We start from the raw sequence: 9,865 nt of genomic DNA, 5'->3' as shown, positions 1-9,865 counted from the left end.
CACGTCTCAGAATTCCCGGTGTACCTTCTCATGAACACCACAGGAGTGTTTTCTTACACTGTCACTGCCCGAGGAGACACGATAAGCTTGGAGGATGACTACCACACCCTGGACAAGGAGACAACCATCTTGTATGGTAGGTTGAAGCCCCCATTTTCCTTCGAGGTTGATGTCCATTGTTACCAGCAGGAGAGCTCCCCCTTGACTTGTCAATTACCTTTCCTGCATCGTTTAGGTGAAGCGTCAGGGGTGATCCTCGATGTTGATGAAGACGGAATCGGCAGTCATCATAATATCATCTTGAAAGTACGACTTGGAGCCGAACACGGAAAAGACAAATAGAAAACGGGTAAATATGGTGTTACCAAAGTGTACAAAGTCAACAAAATTGCAGCAGCCGCTTCTCTTGATGATCTCAAGCCGATCCTTACCTCCGTGATATACGAGTCCAGTGAAACTAACTACAATCTCTTCCAACTCCTACGCAGTGTGGGGGACCTCATGATCACCACAAGGAAGTTGATTGAAAGCTCTGCCAAATTGGACGACGAACTCATCCGAAGGATAATGGGAGTTCAAGTGAAAACCAAGTGGTTCAATGACAGACTTTTTCACATGTGTCCATGCTACCAGATTCCCCGAGACACCAATGGAAATTGTGCTGATCATTATATATACAAAGAGGGGCGATACGTTCCAGAAACTCCTGAGTCACACTGCTCGTCTTTCTCTAACGGGGCTATAACCACTATTGACTTGACTCACCTGTTCAACTTGACTTTCTCAACACTTCAGTTTCCACCACCGAGAGGTACTAGCGGCTCATGGGAACGCTGGACTTGGCTAGCAGAGGAAAAGGTTTGGTTTGGTTTATGGGGTTTTAACGTCCCAAAGCGACTAAGGCTATGAGAGACGCCGTAGTGGAGGGCTCCGGAAATTTCGACCACCTGGGGTTCTTTAACGTGCACTGACACCGCACAGTACACGGGCCTCTAGAATTTCTCCTCCAAAGAAATTCCAGCCGCCGCGGCCGGGATCGAACCCGCGTCTTTTGGGTCAGCAGCCGAGCACCATAGCCACTGAGCCACCGCGGCGGCGCAGAGGAAAAGGAGCACCTATTTGAGACAATGGCCTTCAAAGATGAAACTACTTCACCCAACTCTGATAACCCGCTGTCTTAGTTCTACAATGAGAAGATGGGTTTCTTTTCATTCTGGACTCTCTGGTCGAGATACATGCCTTTTGTCACCCTTGCTACCGCAATACTCTCTTTGTACAACTTCTTCGAGCGCTGATTTGTTTGTCTTGAAAGCTGTAAGAAGTATTGTCAGAGCACAACAGGGCACTGTGCAATCCCAGGAAATGAAGAGACAGGTGTAGTGGGGGCAGGGAATGCTTGCAGCAAGCAATTAATGAGTATAGCGACCTGCGCATGTCGCTATTTTATAATATCAATAACTCTAGAACAGGCATCGATAAAGATAGATATCTAGAGAAACCAACATATGTATCTACACGAGCAGACATCTTCTTTGAAGAACAGCTTCTTCCCTAAGACAATACATAAGTGGAATGTTTTGCCTGCAGAAATTGTTTCCGGAAACCCTTAGGCTTTTATCTAGAATCTGAAAAATATTCTTTTTGAATGGGTTTTAGCATTTCGTTTAACTTCTCATACCTGTGTTTTGCACTCACCATGATAGTGTGATTAACTGATGCAAATATAAAGACAACTACATGTATACATACCATTTTATTTTTCACTGCTTGTTTCATGCTTTTCAATTTGTTGCAGAATTTGTATTATATCATCTGTGCACTCGTATTGTTTTTTTTCTTTTCCCCCTACACTCATGCTTGCAGGGGCGCTGTAGGTATGTAAATACAGTCAAAACCCGCGATAGCGAAATCTCGAGAATACGAAATTCTCGCCGCAACGAAATATTTCCGAATTCCCGGCAAATGCCCATAGGGGCCAATGTATTTCGTATCTCTCGGTAACAAAACATTTTCGTACCGCAATCCCACGATAACGAAATTTTCTGCAACGTCGGTCCGCGTACTGTCTCCCATATTATGAATAACAGCGTCAAAAAAGCACTCAAATTGAGCAAAATGCAATAGCGCGCTTGCGTGGCTGCAGCGAGACTGTTGGCGCCTGGCAACCTTGCAGCCGAAACGACTTTAAAAACTTTAGCCACCTTGAGCCGGTGCTAGCCACCATACCGGCGCAGCGCATGTCCTCTGTGATCGGTTCCGCGTGGTTGTTTATCTCGGAGGCTATGTTCAGGGAAGGCAGCCTCGCAGCGACACCATCAGGGGGCGACACTAGATCATCGGCACTGCACTTTTAGGCCTGCGAGCGGTGCACATGTGTTTGTTGTGTGCGGTGGCGGTGTGTATGAGCAGCAGTCGGCACGTTTGCGTTTGAGATATCTCCGCCAGCCAAAAAACGAAGAATTTTGTCTCTCCAAGAGAAGGCTGCCATCATTGCTCAAGCAGAAAAAAGGCAGAAAAAAAATGGATATCGCCGACGAGTACGGGATTGCATGCAGCTCGCTGTTGACAATTTTGAAAAGCAAGGCAGCCATTCTCGGTGCACTTGAGAATGGTGCTCGAGCACAGCATAAAACAATGACGGCTGCGGCGTTCCCGGACGTTGACAAGGCGGCGTTTGCCTGGTTCTGTGAACAGCGCACAAACAAAGTGCCTCTGTCTGGCAAAGTGCTGCAACAGAAGGCTCTGGACATTGCCTGCATGCTCGGGCATGACCAATTCAGAGCAAGCGCTGGCTGGCTGAGCCGTTTTAAAGCCAGTCACGATATTGTGGCCAAGGTGATTTCGGGAGAAGCAGCAGGAGTGGACCCGGTGGCAACATCGTCGTGGCAGCTGACTGCCGAGAAATCCTGGGGCAGTACGAACCCTCAGACGTGTATAAAGCGGACGAAACGGGTCTATTCTATCAGATGCTGCCTTCGAAGACCTTGGACCTGAAAGGTCAAAAATGCCACGGAGGGAAGCACAGCAAGCAGCGCGTAACAGTATGTGACAAACGGCCGCTTCTTGTCATTGACCGGAGCAAGAAGCCATGCTGCTTCAAGGGGAACCGCACGCTGCCTGTCCAGTACACCTCGAACGGGAAGTCATGGATGACCCGCTCCAGCTGGCTTGAGGCCTTCGATGCGGACATGAGAAAGGCAGGCAGGTTGGTGCATCTTTTTTTAGACAACTGCACCGCCCATCATGTTCATATGGAGCTCACAAACGTGCGGTTGTTTTTTTTTCTGCCCGGGTGCATTTCTGTTGTGCAGCCACTAGACCAAGGCGTCATGCGAAGTGTGAAGTGCGCCTACAAAGAGAGGCTAATTCAGCGTCTCATTCTTAACCCTCATCACAAGCGCCCCACCGACGTGGACTTGTTCATGGCTCTTGAGATGCTGGCCGCTGCATGGCTTGCGACGCGTCCGACCGTCATTGAGCACTGTTTCAAGCATGCGGGCTTCGCCCCCACTCAGCAGACATCATGCGTGGACGAGTCGCCAAATGAAAACGTGCTTGAAGAGACACTTCATGATGACTGTGCTGCCAGTGCAGTGCCGCAATCGCTGGCCAACGCATGGGGTGCACCTTTGTGCCGTCGACAACTATGTTTTTCCAGATGGCCTCAGTGTCGATAATTTCGTTCGCGCTGATGACGACGTAGTTGTCCATGAAGAAATGACCGATGAGGCTATCATCAGCAGCGTGTGCGAAACTGACGACACCGAGGACCAAGGTCCACAACATGGAGAGACGGTAAACCCGAACCCGAGGAATGTGTTGGACGCCTTTGACACGATCCGGTCGTTCTTAGGCGCACACGACGACGTGGCAATGGATCACTTCTTGCAGTGTGAGAATAGAACCATGAAGTTGCTGCAAGGCAAGGCTCGGCAAACTAAGCTGACTGACTTTTGGCAATAAATTTTCTTTTTGCGGGCTGTTTTCTATCTTTTGTCTCATTTTCGCGGCAACGAAATTCTCGCGAAAGCGAATTTTTTTGGTGTCCCTGGCGATTTCGTTATTGCGGGTTTCGACTGTAAATAAATAAATGTGCCGCGCATATGCCCCTGCACTTGTTGGCGGTGTCTGGATCAGTCAGAAGGCGCACAAAGGTGCCGCTCACTATTCCAAAAAACCACCTACGGTTCCCCAGCGCTGCACTGGCACTACAACAGAGATACCCAGATCTATGGCTTGCATTTTGGGGAAAGGAAGAAGCAATCGGTCATTCACACTTTGCTGGCACTGGGGCAGCCACATGAAAGTAAACATCAGATGTTTTATGGCTAAGACCAGTAATAAAAATGAAGAGGCCACAAAGCGCAATGCTGCACTCAGTACGAAGGCAGGGGCTGAACAAGCTGTGTCTGTTATGGAAGAAGTGACAGGACACGGCTGGGCATGTGGATTTGTTGTTGCAGGTGCAAATCAAGAACAAAGTGCTGTCTCCCGATCTTCGACAAGCAGAGGCAACACTATGGCGGGCAATAGTAGGACACTTAAGCACTCGGTTGGTGGGGAGCTTTGTACACAACGCGACAAAATGGCACAAGCTGAGGATTCAGGCGTTGCAGATGCGGCTGAGGCAGGGAGTGGGGAGCGCAGCATTAGCCGCCATCCAGAACAGAGTAGCCTGCCATCGAGTTATGGCAAAAAGGAAACTGAAAAGTCCAACGCTGTGTCACTGGGCCAAACTGGAGGAGGTGGTGTAAACCCCTCCAGAGGTACCAAATTGAAAACCTACAGAGAATTCAAGGTCAGCTTTGAGCAGTGGAAAAACAAAGGATGTCCTTTGAAAAAAAAATATATAGCAGATCTGATTTCTTGCAATGCAAACCCAAAAGACATCAGGGAAGCTGCTTTTAGGCATACAGAAAAACTGATGACATCTTAGGACATCAGAAACCTGAAGCACAGGGTAGGTCATAAAATAGAAAACACTGCATGTCATGGTCAGCATTTGTTGTAAGAGTTGGAGAAGCTTCTTTCTAGTGAAATGGGGTGGAAGATTGACGTAGAAAAAAGTACTAATGGCGACCTGTTATTCATACCGCTCCAATCAAAGCTTATGACCCAGTTAGCGGAAAAGTACCCGAAGGTATTATTCTCTGATGACACCTATAAAATAAAAAGAGAGGGTTATGTCTTGCATTCAATGCTTTGTGAGGATGGAAGAAGTTATGGGAGGCCCATATGTTATGTATTCCTTCAGTGAGAGACAACTAAAATCCTAAAATTATTCTTAGATACTTTCCTAAGCTAAATCCAGGTGTTAAGCAAAAATGAAAGGTTGTAGTAATGGACACAGATTTCACTGAAATGAATATAGTCACCGAAATCTTGGCTCAGTGCAGAATCTTGCTGTGCTCTTGGCATGTTCTGAAGCACCTGCATAATAAAATAGCCCAGCACAGTTCAAACACCATGGATAAGAGTAATGTGAAAACCATAATTACCAAATTAGCTTTCACTTGAGATGTTGACATTCATGAAGAACAGCTCCTCGATCTCAAAACTGTACTAAAAGATGATAAAACTCTTCTTGCACATTATTATAAAAACTGGCATAGCTGTATGACTATGTGGGTTCACGCCTATCGGAGTAATGTGTGCACTGCAGGAAATAATACAAACAATAGGATGGGGAGTCATAACCAAAAGTTGAAGAAATTTCTGAGGCGTGAAATGCATCTAGTGGAGGGAGTGAGAGGTCAGATAAAACACATAAAATATGATACCCTGTCAGTCAGTCATGTCAATTCAAAGAAACTAAAGTTGGCATTGACACTCGCCACACTAACAAATTTTATTTGCTGGCGTCAGCAGAATGCACACAATATGCAAGGGAACAGGTGGCCAAACAATCTGAAATGTTCATGAAAGAACCTGGAAAGTGTATAATATCCAAAGAGCAACAATCGGTCCATATAACTACTAAATGTTACAGTTACCAACAGCATGACAGTTGCACGTGCACATTTAACAGACGGTATGGGCTGCCATGTAGGCACAAGTTTTGTAGTAAAAGCAAAACAAAATGTAGAGGTTTTTGATAAAAGACGTGTTTCACAGCGATGGAAAGTGTATGATATCCAATGACCAACAATTGGTCCATACAAGTACTAAATGTTACACAGTTACCAAGAGCATGACAGTTGCACATGCACATTTAACAGACGGTATGGGCTGCCATGTAGGCACAAGTTTTGTAGTAAGAGGTTTTTGATAAAAGACGTGTTTCACAGCGATGGAAAGTGTATGATATCCAATGACCAACAATTGGTCCATACAAGTACTAAATGTTACAGTTACCAACAGCATGACAGTTGCACGTGCACATTTAACAGACGGTATGGGCTGCCATGTAGGCACAAGTTTTGTAGTAAAAGCAAAACAAAATGTAGAGGTTTTTGATAAAAGACGTGTTTCACAGCGTTGGAAAGTGTATGATATCCAATGACCAACAATTGGTCCATACAAGTACTAAATGTTACACAGTTACCAAGAGCATGACAGTTGCACATGCACATTTAACAGACGGTATGGGCTGCCATGTAGGCGCAAGTTTTGTAGTAAAAGCAAAACAAAATTTAGAGGTTTTTGATAAAAGACGTGTTTCACAGCGATGGAAAGTGTATGATATCCAATGACCAACAATTGGTCCATACAAGTACTAAATGTTACACAGTTACCAACAGCATGGCAGTGTGTACGTGCACATTTAACAGACGGTATGGGCTTCCATGTAAGCACAAGTTTTGTAGTAAAAGCAAAACAAAATGTAGAGGTTTTTGATAAAAGACGTGTTTCACAGCGATGGAAAGTGTATGATATCCAATGACCAACAATTGGTCCATACAAGTACTAAATGTTACACAGTTACCAAGAGCATGGCAGTGTGTACGTGCACATTTAACAGACGGTATGGGCTTCCATGTAGGCACAAGTTTTGTAGTAAAAGCAAAACAAAATGTAGAGGTTTTTGATAAAAGACGTGTTTCACAGCGATGGAAAGTGTATGATATCCAATGACCAACAATTGGTCCATACAAGTACTAAATGTTACACAGTTACCAAGAGCATGGCAGTGTGTACGTGCACATTTAACAGACGGTAAGGGCTTCCATGTAGGCACAAGTTTTGTAGTAAAAGCAAAACAAAATGTAGAGGTTTTTGATAAAAGACGTGTTTCACAGCGATGGAAAGTGTATGATATCCAATTACCAACAATTGGTCCATACAAGTACTAAATGTTACACAGTTACCAACAGCATGACAGTTGCACGTGCACATTTAACAGACGGTATGGGCTGCCATGTAGGCGCAAGTTTTGTAGTAAAAGCAAAACAAAATGTAGAGGTTTTTGATAAAAAACGTGTTTCACAGCGATGGAAAGTGTATGATATCCAATGACCAACAATTGGTCCATACAAGTACTAAATGTTACACAGTTACCAACAGCATGACAGTTGCACGTGCACATTTAACAGACGGTATGGGCTGCCATGTAGGCGCAAGTTTTGTAGTAAAAGCAAAACAAAATGTAGAGGTTTTTGATAAAAAACGTGTTTCAAAGCGATGGAAAGTGTATGATATCCAATGACCAACAATTGGTCCATACAAATACTAAATGTTACACAGTTACCAAGAGCATGGCAGTGTGTACGTGCACATTTAACAGACGGTATGGGCTTCCATGTAGGCACAAGTTTTGTAGTAAAAGCAAAACAAAATGTAGAGGTTTTTGATAAAAGACGTGTTTCACAGCGATGGAAAGTGTATGATATCCAATGACCAACAATTGGTCCATACAAGTACTAAATGTTACACAGTTACCAACAGCATGGCAGTATGCACGTGCACATTTAACAGACGGTATAGGCTTCCATGTAGGCACAAGTTTTGTAGTAAAAGCAAAACAAAATGTAAAGCTCTTTGATAAAAGACGTGTTTCACAGCGATGGAAAGTGTATGATATCCAATGACCAACAATTGGTCCATATAAGTACTAAATGTTACACAGTTACCAACAGCATGGCAGTGTGCACATTTAACAGACGATATGGGCTGCCATGTAGGCGCAAGTTTTGTAGTAAAAGCAAAACAAAATGTAGAGGTTTTTGATAAAAAACGTGTTTCACAGCGATGGAAAGTGTATGATATCCAATGACCAACAATTGGTCCATACAAGTACTAAATGTTACACAGTTACCAACAGCATGACAGTTGCACGTGCACATTTAACAGACGGTATGGGCTGCCATGTAGGCGCAAGTTTTGTAGTAAAAGCAAAACAAAATGTAGAGGTTTTTGATAAAAAACGTGTTTCAAAGCGATGGAAAGTGTATGATATCCAATGACCAACAATTGGTCCATACAAATACTAAATGTTACACAGTTACCAAGAGCATGGCAGTGTGTACGTGCACATTTAACAGACGGTATGGGCTTCCATGTAGGCACAAGTTTTGTAGTAAAAGCAAAACAAAATGTAGAGGTTTTTGATAAAAGACGTGTTTCACAGCGATGGAAAGTGTATGATATCCAATGACCAACAATTGGTCCATACAAGTACTAAATGTTACACAGTTACCAACAGCATGGCAGTATGCACGTGCACATTTAACAGACGGTATGGGCTTCCATGTAGGCACAAGTTTTGTAGTAAAAGCAAAACAAAATGTAAAGCTCTTTGATAAAAGACGTGTTTCACAGCGATGGAAAGTGTATGATATCCAATGACCAACAATTGGTCCATATAAGTACTAAATGTTACACAGTTACCAACAGCATGGCAGTGTGCACATTTAACAGACGATATGGGCTGCCATGTAGGCGCAAGTTTTGTAGTAAAAGCAAAACAAAATGTAGAGGTTTTTGATAAAAAACGTGTTTCACAGCGATGGAAAGTGTATGATATCCAATGACCAACAATTGGTCCATACAAGTACTAAATGTTACACAGTTACCAACAGCATGACAGTTGCACGTGCACATTTAACAGACGGTATGGGCTGCCATGTAGGCGCAAGTTTTGTAGTAAAGGAAAACAAAATGTAGAGGTTTTTGATAAAAAATGTGTTTCACAGCGATGGAAAGTGTATGATATCCAATGACCAACAATTGGTCCATACAAGTACTAAATGTTACACAGTTACCAAGAGCATGGCAGTGTGTACGTGCACATTTAACAGACGGTATGGGCTTCCATGTAGGCACAAGTTTTGTAGTAAAAGCAAAACAAAACGTAGAGGTTTTTGATAAAAGACGTGTTTCACAGCGATGGAAAGTGTATGATATCCAATTACCAACAATTGGTCCATACAAGTACTAAATGTTACACAGTTACCAACAGCATGACAGTTGCACGTGCACATTTAACAGACGGTATGGGCTGCCATGTAGGCGCAAGTTTTGTAGTAAAGGAAAACAAAATGTAGAGGTTTTTGATAAAAAATGTGTTTCACAGCGATGGAAAGTGTATGATATCCAATGACCAACAATTGGTCCATACAAGTACTAAATGTTACACAGTTACCAAGAGCATGGCAGTGTGTACGTGCACATTTAACAGACGGTATGGGCTTCCATGTAGGCACAAGTTTTGTAGTAAAAGCAAAACAAAACGTAGAGGTTTTTGATAAAAGACGTGTTTCACAGCGATGGAAAGTGTATGATATCCAATTACCAACAATTGGTCCATACAAGTACTAAATGTTACACAGTTACCAACAGCATGACAGTTGCACGTGCACATTTAACAGACGGTATGGGCTGCCATGTAGGCGCAAGTTTTGTAGTAAAAGCAAAACAAAATGTAGAG

General features: G+C 43.6%; 1 long non-coding RNA gene across 2 annotated transcripts in view; it reads right to left on the bottom strand.

Moving 5' to 3' along the window:
• Positions 1-9,865, bottom strand: part of LOC149361169 (uncharacterized) — a 67,320-nt gene that overhangs the window by 13,367 nt on the left and 44,088 nt on the right. The window contains exons 1-2 of one of the 2 annotated variants that reach the window (XR_016288916.1): positions 5,376-6,194; positions 766-843 (exon numbers count right to left, since the gene is read on the bottom strand). The exons of the other annotated variant lie outside the window; for it this stretch is intronic. This is a non-coding gene — a long non-coding RNA (uncharacterized LOC149361169). Of the gene's footprint in view, positions 1-765; positions 844-5,375; positions 6,195-9,865 lie in introns of those variants that run through there. 2 annotated transcript variants of the gene reach the window in all.

The sequence above is a fragment of the Amblyomma mixtum genome, chromosome 2 (assembly GCF_055824585.1).
Source record: "Amblyomma mixtum isolate Tamu chromosome 2, ASM5582458v1, whole genome shotgun sequence".
In the NCBI taxonomy this organism is placed as follows: Eukaryota; Metazoa; Arthropoda; class Arachnida; order Ixodida; family Ixodidae; genus Amblyomma; species Amblyomma mixtum.
The sequence above is the reverse complement of the archived record's forward strand: the minus strand, read 5'-3'. Positions and strand labels throughout refer to the sequence as shown.